Below are 12633 nucleotides of genomic sequence, written 5' to 3'. Positions count from 1 at the left end.
TGTTCAGTTCTGGGCCCCTCAGTTCAGGAAAGACATTGAAGTGCTGGAGCGGGTCCAGAGAAGAGCAACACGACTGGTGAAGGGACTTGAACATAAGACCTATGAGGAGAGGCTGAGGGAGCTGGGGTTGTTTAGTCTGGAGAAGAGGAGGCTTAGAGGTGACCTCATCACTCTCTATAACTACCTGAAGGGAAGTTATAGCCAGGTGGGGATTGGTCTCTTCTCCCAGGCAGTTAGCAATAGGACAAGGGGGCATGGGCTTAAACTCTACCAGGGGAAATTTAGGCTGGATATTAGAAAGAAATTCTTTACAGAGAGAGTGATCAGGCATTGGAATGGCCTGCCCAGGGAGGTAGTGGACTCGCCGTCCCTGGAGGTTTTTAAACTGAGATTGGACATGGCACTTAGTGCCATGATCTAGTAAACGGACTAGAGTTGGACCAAGGGTTGGACTCGATGATCTCTGAGGTCTCTTCCAACCCAGTCGATTCTGTGATTCTGTGATTCTGTGATTCTGTGACACGTCAGTCAAATCTGCCTCTCTGCAAGGCTGCGCAGTGTGCTGCTGCCCACAGCCACTCTGGTAGCAGACAGTGATATGCCTGCCTGTCCTGGGGCTCCTGAAGAGCTGGGGGATGGAGGCTCATCAGATGAGGGCTGGGGTGAAAGTCCTGCAGGTGTTGCACTGATTGTGGCAGAGTCACGTGCAACAAGAAGCCAAAAGGGATGCTTGCCATCACACAATTTAGCTTCACGCTGGTCTCTCATGCGGCCAGGAAACTTCTGGAAGGGCCCTGGGCCACAACAGCAATTTTCATATCTGGGAACAGTGATGGATTGTGCTGGCATGCTTAGTGCTTCAGAAACAGCAGAAACCACTGTGTATTCAAAAAAAAAAAAAATAAAAATTAATGTATTAATGTGAAAGGTGTTGGTGTGTGTGGGTTGTCTTGGCTGTATTTATAGGCAATGTGCTGATTTTAGTTATTGGACCTGCTGTGTTAGCATGGGAAGTTACTGGGGGGTTGTGGAAAATTACAGCCGATGGGTGTAAGAACAAAGCACAGGAGCTGGTGGTTTGGCAACAGTATCTTGTTATAGTCGCGCGAAGCTTTCCTAACACGAAAGGCATGTAGTTACAAGGACCTAAGATAAGATATGCATGCTTTCTTACTAACCTATCATGAGCTCAGCTTTTGTAATATGTATGAGCTAATTAGTTGGTATACCAATCAGTATAATCCACGATAGTAGTTGTAATGTATGTAACAGTATAAAAAGATTGTGTAGAGAACAATAAAGTGGACACTTTGCTTGCATCAAGTTGCGTCCCCGTCTCTTCATCGCGGCAAATGGTGACCCCGACGTGATCTTTGGTGAAGACTCCGCCGGAGGCTGATAATCACCTATCTGGTGGCGTGCTGCGAGTCCCGCAGAACTGGGAACGCTGCTACAAGGAGCAGGGAAAAGCCGGCTACAGAAGTCATCACCCCCGTCTGGAACGAGAGGTGAGCTGCGGGAAACTAGCAAAATGGGGAATCAGACGAGTTCCCCTGAAAGAGACGTTTATGAATTAATGAAAGCTTTACTTCAGAAGCATGGGGGAAAAACCCTTTCGGGTCAGGACCTCAAGCTGATCCTTAAATGGGTCCAGGTTAAGATCCCTACAGTTACTGCTTCTTCGATTTTTACCCGGGAACTTTGGGACGATGTAGGGGTGAAATTATGGGATGCAGCTACCTCTGGAGATGAGGAAGCGCAACATATGCTCCCACACTGGAGAAAAATTTTTGAGGCTGTGAAAGCGCAAGAGCAGAGCCAGCAAGGTTCTGAAGGGGAGACAAAGCCCTCTGCACCATCATTACCGTCACTACCCCCCTTGGCCTGTGCAGCGGGGTATCCCCCGGAGGATGATCCCTTTGATCCCGGACCTGTTGATCCCGAAAAAGAACCCGATCTTTTCCCTCCTGATCCTCATAATGCCTGGGGAGAGATCAAACGCCAAGCCTTAAAGGAGGGGGAGTTAGAGATAGCAAGGACTATAGTAGCGCCTGTTATATATCAAGGAAGGGGGGGGGCGGCTCAATGGGAAGCATTGTCCTTTTCAGTGATTAAGGAGTTGCGTCGTACGGTTACCGAGCACGGGTTGTCTTCTCCTTATTTTGCAAGCCTTTTATCTTCTGTATTCGATACATATGTCATGACCCCACATGATTTAAAATCTCTCGCGCGATTGTTATTAACCCCGACGCAATATACAATGTGGGAGTCTCAATGGAGAACGGGGCTGCAGACAATTTTGTTGGGGTATGCGGGACATGCGAATGCTGCCCTAGCTGCCTTAACCATAGAACATCTTACTGGGACTGGGCAACATGCAGACCCGGCCGGACAGGCAAGGGATATCCCCCGAGAAGCCTTAGAAGCAGTCCGGGAGGAAGCGAAAAAGGCTTTATTGAAAGTTCCTGATTCTCAAAAGCCTCAGAAAGCGTTTACTACTATCACCCAAGAGCCCCGAGAGCCGTATATGCAATTTGTAGACCGCTTGAAACAAGCCTTAGATCGGCAAGTAGATAATACCGAGGCTCGAGATATCCTATTACTTAAATTAGCAGTGGAAAATGCCAACGCTGATTGCAAAAAACTTTTAAAATCGCTTCCAAACCAAAATCCTACTTTGGTTGAGATGATTGAGGCGTGTAACAGAATTGGCACTATGGATCATAAATATGAAGCGATGGCTGCTGCCTTTGCGGCCATGCGCGGACCTGTGGGAAACAGTAAGCAACAGAACTGTTTCGGTTGTGGGAAGCCAGGTCACTTTAAAAGAGATTGTCGCAGCGCCGGGGGGAAAAGACCCCTAGCACCTGGTATTTGTCCCAGATGCCAGAAGGGACGGCATTTTGCAAACCAATGTAAATCTAAATATGATGTGAATGGGCATCCCATACCGGGAAACCGGCAGTGGAGCGCGAACCCGCGGCGCGTGCAGACACAAGTTCCGCGGCCAGCCTCAACGCCCTTGCAAGCGCGGGGGGAGGAGCGGGGGACCGGAGGGTTTCCAGTCTCTCTCCCGCAACAGCAGGGAGCGCCGGCCTGGACCTGGCAACCGCCCACACAGTAACGCTGCTTGATTCCTCTGTTCACTTACTGTCTACTAAAGTTGCAGGCCCTTTGCCTCCTCAAACGCAGGCTTTATTATTGGGAAGATCATCCACCACCCTGTCAGGGCTTTTTGTATTGCCTGGAGTAATTGATCCTGACAGTAATTCCGAAATCAAAATTATGGCTTGGACCCCATTTCCTCCTTGCACAGTACCAGAGGGAAGTCGTATTGCTCAATTGATACTGATCCCTAAGGAGGACTATGTCTCAATCCCTGACCAAATGCTCCCGCAGAGACAGGGAAGCTTTGGGTCTACGGGAGAACCACTAATTTTATGGGCTCAAGCCGTCTCACAAAAGCGTCCTATATGTCAATGTACCCTCATTTGCAGAGGTCAGCAAGTCGTGTTGAGTGGAATCATTGATACAGGTGCAGATGTTACCGTTATTTCTCAAGCGAAGTGGCCTTCTAGGTGGCCTTTAGCTGATATCTCTCAGACGTTAGCAGGGATTGGGGGGTGCGGAGCTAGCCGCCAAAGCGCAGAAATGATACAAGTTCAAAATTCAGAAGGACAAGTTGCCTCAGTCAAACCGTTTATCTTACCAGTGCCTATGGTCTTGTGGGGACGTGATGTGTTGTCTCAGTGGGGGGTGTCTATTCAGACACATTTTTAGGTGGGGCCATTGAGGGGCGTGAAACCCTAAAGTTAACCTGGAAGACAGACACTCCTATTTGGATTGATCAATGGCCCCTGCCACTGGAAAAACTTCACGCCCTCCAAGAAATAGTTAACGAACAACTATCTATGGGACATATTGTACCCTCAACGAGTCCGTGGAACTCGCCTATCTTTGTTATTAAAAAACTGACTGGCAAGTGGCGCCTGCTCCATGACCTCAGAAAAATTAATGACGCTATGGAAGATATGGGGGCCCTGCAGCCTGGGCTTCCATCACCTACCATGATCCCTCGAGATTGGCATTTAACCATCATAGACCTCAAAGATTGTTTTTTCAACATTCCATTGCATCCAGATGATGCCCCTAAATTTGCCTTTTCTGTGCCAAGCGTCAACATGCAAGCTCCTTTGCAGAGATATCAGTGGGTTGTGCTACCACAGGGAATGAAAAATAGCCCTACAATATGCCAATGGTATGTAGCAAAGATACTTAGTCCTGTTAGAGCTGCAGTGCCTGCTGCATTGTTATATCATTATATGGATGACATTCTAGTGGCAGCACAGCACCATGAAGTCATGGAGGAAGCTGTAGCCCTTGTCGTGGCTGCTGTAAAATCAGCAGACCTCTGTATTGCACCAGAAAAAATTCAAAGAATGCCACCTTGGAAATACTTAGGATGGCGTATAAGGGCTCAGACTGTTACCCCGCAACCCTTACAGATACAGGCAAATGTAAAGAACTTACATGATGTACAAAAACTGCTGGGTACAATCAATTGGGTCAGACCATTGTTAGGAATCAGTAATGCGGACCTTCGTCCCCTATTCGAAATGCTTAAAGGAAGCTCGGATTTAAACGCTCCGCGAACTCTCAGTCCTGAAGCCATAGCTTCCTTGCATAAAGCTGCAACAGCAATTGCCTCCAGACAAGCGCATCGATGGGAACCAGAATTGCCTTTTCAATTAATCATCCTTAATCCTGCTAGACAGCCTTATGCGCTTATTTTTCAATGGGACTGCCAGAAAACTGACCCTTTACTGATCATTGAATGGATTTTTCTGCCTAACCAAGCCACAAAGACGATTTCTACCCAACATGAGATGTTTGCATCTTTAATCATCAGGGCCAGACAGCGATTACTTACCCTGGCAGGCACGGACTTTGCCCTCATATGTATGCCAGTAACAACTGTTTACCTGCAATGGCTACAACAACAATCAGATGCACTAGGTATAGCCCTGACTGGCTATGCAGGCCAACTCACTTCTCATCCGCCTTCTCACAAGCTGTTAAGCATTGATTTTCACCTTTTACCTGTTCCAAAGCGGAGTGACCAGCCTTTACAAGCCCTTACTGTATTCACAGATGGGTCTGGCAAATCTCACAAGTCTGTTATCCTTTGGTGGGATGAACATCGGGAATGGTGGAGCTCAGATGTTGAAACTGTACAGGGTTCTCCTCAAATAGTAGAATTATCTGCAGTTGTTCGAGTGTTTCGAAAATGGTCTATTCCTCTCAATATAATCACTGATTCTGCTTATGTTGCAGGAATTGTTAGCCGAGCAGAAGCTTCTGTGCTACGGGATATTTCTCATGCGGCACTGTTCAATCTGTTACAAGAACTCATTTTCCTGTTAGATTCCCGCCTTCACCCTTATTTTATTATGCATGTTCGATCTCACACTTCTCTACCTGGTTTTATTGCAGAAGGGAACCGACAAGCGGATTTGCTTACGCTACCGGTGCAGGTGTTACCAGATCGATTAGCGCAAGCTCGACTCAGCCACTCCTTTTTTCATCAAAATGCTGCAGGCCTTAAGCGTCAATTTGACCTCACTACACAACAAGCCCATGATATCATTGCGGTGTGTCCTGATTGTCAAAGGCACTCTTTCCCTTCTATAGCAGAAGGAGTTAACCCCAGAGGGCTACAAAGCCTTCAACTCTGGCAAACAGATGTCACTCATTTTGCTGAATTTGGTCGTCTAAAGTTTGTTCATTGCTCTATTGATACATTTTCCGGAATGTTATTTGCCTCCTGTCATGTAGGAGAAAAAGCACGCGATGTGCGAAAACATCTGATGCGCGCCTTTGCTACTTTAGGGGTACCCTCTCAAATCAAAACTGATAATGGCCCTGCATATGTATCTAAAACCCTAACGACCTTTTTTGCCTCTTGGGGTATATCACACATTACAGGTATCCCTCATTCTCCTACGGGACAAGCTTTGATAGAACGATCTCACCAAACCTTAAAACGTTTGTTATTAAAACAAAAAGGGGGAATAGGGGCTGCTACACCAGAGGAGCGCTTACAGAAAGCCTTGTATGTTTTTAACTTTTTGAATTGTTCCCTGTTAGACAGCAATCCTCCAGTAGTTCGTCATTTTAGCACAAACACCCTTTTTGAACCCAAGATTAAGCCGCCAGTATTGATCCGGGACCCCGAAACAGGTAAAGTGATGGGACCCTATCCCCTTGTTACATGGGGTAGAGGCTATGCTTGTGTTTCCACAGAGAGAGGTCCTCGCTGGATCCCGGCAAAGAACGTGAGACCCTTCCGAGAAACATTGCAACGGCAGTCTCCTGATAACGCTCCAGAACCTGCGTTCGATGAGGAGAACGTTGCTCCCGAATGAATTCCGTCTCAGAAACAGTACCACAGACCTGGGAAGTAAACCCCGATAAGTGGGAGGAAACAAAAAGGAGGTGTCGGAAAAAGAGAAACAGAAGGAATACTAAGAGCCTGCAGGAATGGGCCGAGTATTAATCTTTTTGTTAAGTACTATAAGCTTAGGCTTTAGCTTTGATTTACATCATGTTGACCCTCGTACTAATGTGTGGCTCACGTGGGCAAATCGTACCGGGACCACAGACTTTTGTCTGTCCCTGGCGCAAGTAAGCGATCCGTTTAGAACATGTTTAATTGGGTATCCATATGTACACCTAGACGATTTTCGAGGTTACGTTAACACCCCTGATTTGTCGAATGTACTCAATTCCTCATATTGGCAATGGAGGAGAAATAACAGTGACGGATGGTGTATAAAAAGTAGCGACTGGCCAGTAGAGCAGGGAGCCATGCTCCAGCAAGGCTTAATTCAAAGGCTCAATTTCTCTAATCACTTACCGTTCCAAGAACTGACACTTTGGGGCTCCTTCCCTCCACAGGGGGAATGGGAGAACATCTCAAATCGCGAAAATTGCTCTAATATGAGACCGGAAATTCTTCCTGTTAACGGGACTGGAGTGGTCTATTTTGGTGATAGCTGGACTGGGTATTTGATTCGAGATGGTCACAAAGAGACATTAGATTCACTGATTCATTATCAAAACGTGTCAGGTAACTCTGGTCACTGGAACATTTCGATAAATACAGGGACTAGAGATGTGGCCGATATCACTGGACAGGTAAGGTTGCCAAAAGGCTATTTCTTGATTTGTGGAGATAGAGCATGGCCCGGAATTCCTTTTAAACCTGTGGGAGGACCTTGTTATATTGGGAGACTTACGCTGTTCGCACCTCATATGAGGGACATGCTTAATCGTTCCCTGAGCAATAGTACCAGATCAAAAAGGTCATTGCGACAATTACAACCAGATTGCGATGATCACGTCAATTTAGGGTCTTTAGGATCTACTATAGCTCTGTCCCTATTTTTGCCTGGTGGAATGGCCGCAAGCAATTGGAATAAAATAAAACAATTGGCATGCTGGGCTGTCAAAGAATTTAACACGACCTCTGACATTTTGTCAGGATTAGCTCAAGATGTAGATAGCTTACGACATGTAGTCTTACAGAATCGTGCTGCCATAGATTTCCTTTTACTAGCCCACGGACATGGATGTCAAGAATTTGAAGGAATGTGTTGCATGAATCTATCTGATCACTCTGTGAGCATTCATAAACAGATTGCAGAACTACGAGAAAGGATTCACAATGTGCAGGAAGGAATGGATGGACTCGATGGGTGGCTAGCTTCTTGGGGAATTACAGGGTGGATAAAAGATTTACTTAAACAGGGAATTTTGATCCTTTTAGTAATTTGTGTATTATTACTAACGATTCCATGTATTTTGCAGTGCTTACAAAAGTCGATAACCGCTTCAGTAAATAAGATTTTTCTTGTACAAGCACAAGACCTTCTGAAAACTCCCAGTACAGAAATGTTGGTGAAGCAAGACGTCCTCGAACTGGTTGGGCGCCGACCTTGGGAAGAAGCAAATGTTTGAAAACAAAAAGGGGGAGATGTGGGTTGTCTTGGCTGTATTTATAGGCAATGTGCTGATTTTAGTTATTGGACCTGCTGTGTTAGCATGGGAAGTTACTGGGGGGTTGTGGAAAATTACAGCCGATGGGTGTAAGAACAAAGCACAGGAGCTGGTGGTTTGGCAACAGTATCTTGTTATAGTCGCGCGAAGCTTTCCTAACACGAAAGGCATGTAGTTACAAGGACCTAAGATAAGATATGCATGCTTTCTTACTAACCTATCATGAGCTCAGCTTTTGTAATATGTATGAGCTAATTAGTTGGTATACCAATCAGTATAATCCACGATAGTAGTTGTAATGTATGTAACAGTATAAAAAGATTGTGTAGAGAACAATAAAGTGGACACTTTGCTTGCATCAAGTTGCGTCCCCGTCTCTTCATCGCGGCAGTGTGAACTAACTGTCTTGAAAGCAACCTTAATTCAAGCCTGTGTGAGACATAACTTGCAGACATACTTACCTCCTTTATGCTGTCAGAGACCAAGTACACTTACATATTTACAGCTCAGGTCACAGTAGAAAGTCTCCTCCAATCATGGTCTGTTTGATAATCAATATATTTCCAGGCTGTCCTGGGGCTTCAGTCCAGATCACTTTCTACAAAATTCTTCTACTTCCCTTCAGCTCTCAGAAGATGTAAATATTTTTGGCAGGTCACATGCCGTGACTACTAGGTGATAATAAGAATTTTTTAACCAGACTTTATCAGATGGGCAGACGTGAGAAGTGAAACAGTTTTCCTTCCCAATTTGGCAACTAAAATTTATAAATTCATGGATGAAGCCTTTTCCAAACTTGGAATTTTAAATCACCTTTCAATTGACAGCCATGCTTGACATAATGCCATAATTGGGATTAATGAATGTGGATAATTTCTGACTGTTGATTGAGATTAGACACAAGACTACTCAACCACTCTGGGGTCATGGGGAGTTTTTGAGTGATAATGAAACTATGTTGGCTGGCAGCCATATCTAAATTGAAAAAATAACATGACATACAGTTGCAGCTGTTAGTGTGGAAATGATTGTAAAATACCTTTTACACAGGTAATATTTTGTCTACCAGGCCAAACCTAAATAATACCTTATTCTTTGAGTATATTCTGTCTCCAAGCAGAAAATAAAACCAAATTAAAGTTTGAAGAGGAAGTGTCATTGCCATACTTTTCTTCCTAAAAAGTTAATCTACTTAAACATAGAGGAAAATAGTTCTTGATTTCTCATAAAGACCTTTCAGGTTTGAAACTCTGAAACAAATTGGAATCTGAGATAAATAAACATTTCTGATGAGCACTAATGCCAAGATTCACACTTTTCATTATGACATGTATTTTTAAACTTTTGATTGAGTTGGTGTTTTGTTATCTACAGGTTATAAAAGATTCAGGAAGAAATTAGAAGAACAGTCCAAACTGATGCGTTATCTAAAGTAGGCAGGACATTGAATTTCTAATAGATTTTCTCTCTAAGGGTCTTAATCCCAGCCTCTTTCCGGGGTAGTCTGAAAAGAACATGATAGAATCTGCTTATCATCCTTTCTCTCTGGAAGCACAGGAAAGGTAAACAAGAAAGGCAGCTTGTCAACATTGAGACAATTACTTCTGTTTCTAACATCACAGCTTAACTCTGATAAGAGATTTTTATGAGGGTTTTCTGTATCCAGATTAGAAGAAATCAACAAGTAGGCCTGGGCACCCTGCTATCTAAATTTCACGTCATTTCCTGTGTCCTTATATATCTAAAGGCAAAGATATTTCACTTTAATTTCGCTTTGCTTGGGAAAAAACAGACAAACAACAAAAAGCCTAATGATTTATTCTGGGCTCAGTTATTTCATTTTATCATAGTAAACTATGAAAGGAGATGCAGATCTTCATTGTCTCTGTCCTAGCAGTGGAAGATATTATACTAAGAGGAAAAAAAATACCTTTCCCATATATCTATAGGTTATGCCCACAGACAGCCTTTTTTTGTGGAAAATACTTGTATTCCTTTGCTGTGTTTGTCCCACTCTGCAAGCTGGTGTGAAAAGCTTAGATAATAGACCTTTCATTCAGTGATCCTCCCACAGAACAGAAATTTGTGCTCTCAGGAAGGAGAGAAATCTGCTCTCTTTGGTAGCAGAAAGATAAAAGAAGAGGTAAAGTCATTAAGCTTTTGCGGATAGAACCATCTTTTATAAAACCAGGAACAATCTGGACAATTATTTGCTCATTTTGAATTTTTTTTTTCATTTTTTCTCTATAGATCATAGCGATCTGCAAAGCATCTTCCTCAACTAGAAACTAAAATCCCATTGAAAGGTGACTGGATTTGAGTTCCTTACTTACTCTTTTTTTTTTTTTCAACATTAGAAATTCCTCTTAAGTAAACATCAACCTAATCCAGTATTAGATTTGCTTTCATTTAAGGGTCATTTTTGGAAGAGGGACAGGGGGAAAATAATCCCATGGAAAATTCTTTGTTCTTTTCCCTGAATTAAACAATTTAACATAAGCGAAAACTTCATAGGGACAGATCTCTTTACCTAGAGTAGCTAACCTATTTTATTTTTAAATATTAAAACAAAACAACATGTGTAAATGGTATCTGATCTGTGGACAAAATATTTGTCAAAAAATTATGTATATAGTGTTACCATATGTCATATCATCTGTGGCCTCACAGTAAGGACTTAAGAAGTCCTCATCAAGCAGAAGACCCAATTCGTAGTTTATCTTCGATCATTCATACAGAAAGAAAGAAGAAAAAGAGAAGCTTGAAGGATCCTGTTCTAGCAAATAGTACTTCCAAGACCAAAATACACCTTTGAAAACCAAGAATTAGCAAATAAATTCACCATATTATTAAGAGTAGAGCAAGAAACTCTTCTGTCTCTGGGGTGAAATCACAAGCAATTATTTCATTCATCCTCCTCCCCCCAAGAAAACCTTCCCACTGAATTTACTTCCTTTTATCTTAAATGACAGTGGAATCTTCCTGTGGAATGCACAGATTGTCAGAAAGGGCATGGCCAGTCAAATAAGGGAGAAAAACTGGAAACAACCTCAAGGGTAGACTGTGATATAACTGTGATTCTTTTCTTTAATTTTATGATAGTCTCAAACATAAAATATCTATGAAAAGGCTAAATGTAACATTCCTGCAGCCATTTCTCAGCCCAAACCTCTATTGATTTCAGTTCAGAGACATGACTCGGGCAAAAGTAAAAGGTTTTGTTTTAGAAGGCATCTGCCAATCCAATGACAATTCGCAAAAGATTACTTTGAAAGCAGCCCATATGTTTTCTGATTTGGCATACAGTATAACAGATCTCTTTATAAAAGTGCCTCATTTTTCAGATTTATTGCATCTGGTTTATTTTAGTGTGAATAGGTTATATTAGTGCAAATATGAGTGTAGCATTGTGGTCTGGACGATCGAGTAGTGAGGTAGACTGTGAACTGGCTGAAGGAAAGAAGCCAAAGAGTCGTGGTCCATGTGGCAGAGTCCAGTTGGAGGCCTGTATCTAGTGGAGTGCCTCAGGGGTCAGTACTGGGACCAGTACTATTCAATATATTCATCAATGACTTGGATGAGGGAATAGAGTGTACTAACAGCAAGTTTGCTGATGACACAAAACTGGGAGGAGTGGCTGACAAGCCAGAAGGCTGTGCTGCCATCCAGTGAGACCTGGACATGCTGGAGTGGTGGGTGGGGAAATGTGTAATGAAATATAACAAAAGAAAGTGTAGAGTCTTGCATTTGGGCAGGAACAACCTCAGGTTCCAGTATAAGTTGGGGAATGACCTATTAGAGAGCAGTGTAAGGGAAAGGGACCTGGGAGTCCTGGTGGACGGCCAGATGACCATGAGCCAGCACTGTGCCCTTGTGGCCAGAAGACCAATGGCATCCTGGGGTGTATTAGAAGGGGAGTGGTTAGTAGGTCAAAAGAGGTTCTCTTCCCCCTACTCTGTGCTGGTGAGACCACATCTGGAATCTTGTGTCCAATTCTGGGCCCCTCAGTTCCAGAAGAACAGGAGACTGCTGGAGAGAGTCCAGCGTAGAGCAACAAAGATGATTAAGGGAGTGGAGCATCTCCCTTATGAGGAAAGGCTGAGGGAGCTGGGTCTCTTTAGCTTGGAGAAGAGGAAACTGAGGGGTGACCTTATTAATGTTTACAAATATATAAAGGGTGAGTGTCACGAGGATGGAGCCAGGCTCTTCTTGGTGACAACCAATGGTAAGACAAGGGGTAATGGGTGCAAACTGGAACACAAGAGGTTCCACTTAAATTTGAGAAGAAACAACTTCTCATTGAGGGTAGCAGAGCACTGGAACAGGCTTCCCAGGGAGGTTGTGGGGTCTCCTGCTCTGGAGACATTCAAAACCCGCCTGGATACATTCCTGTGTAACCTCATCTAGGTGTTCCTGCTCCAGCAGGCGGATTGGACTAGATGATCTTTTGAGGTCCTTTTCAGTCCCTGATATTCTGTCATTCTGTGTAACCCATACAGTGCATTGTGTATATAGTGTGCAACCAATATAGTGTAAATATCTTTATTTAGTGTAAATATGTTTTATGTGAAAGGA

The sequence above is a fragment of the Columba livia genome, chromosome 1 (assembly GCF_036013475.1).
Source record: "Columba livia isolate bColLiv1 breed racing homer chromosome 1, bColLiv1.pat.W.v2, whole genome shotgun sequence".
NCBI classification, from domain to species: Eukaryota; Metazoa; Chordata; class Aves; order Columbiformes; family Columbidae; genus Columba; species Columba livia.
This window is presented reverse-complemented; position numbering follows the sequence as displayed.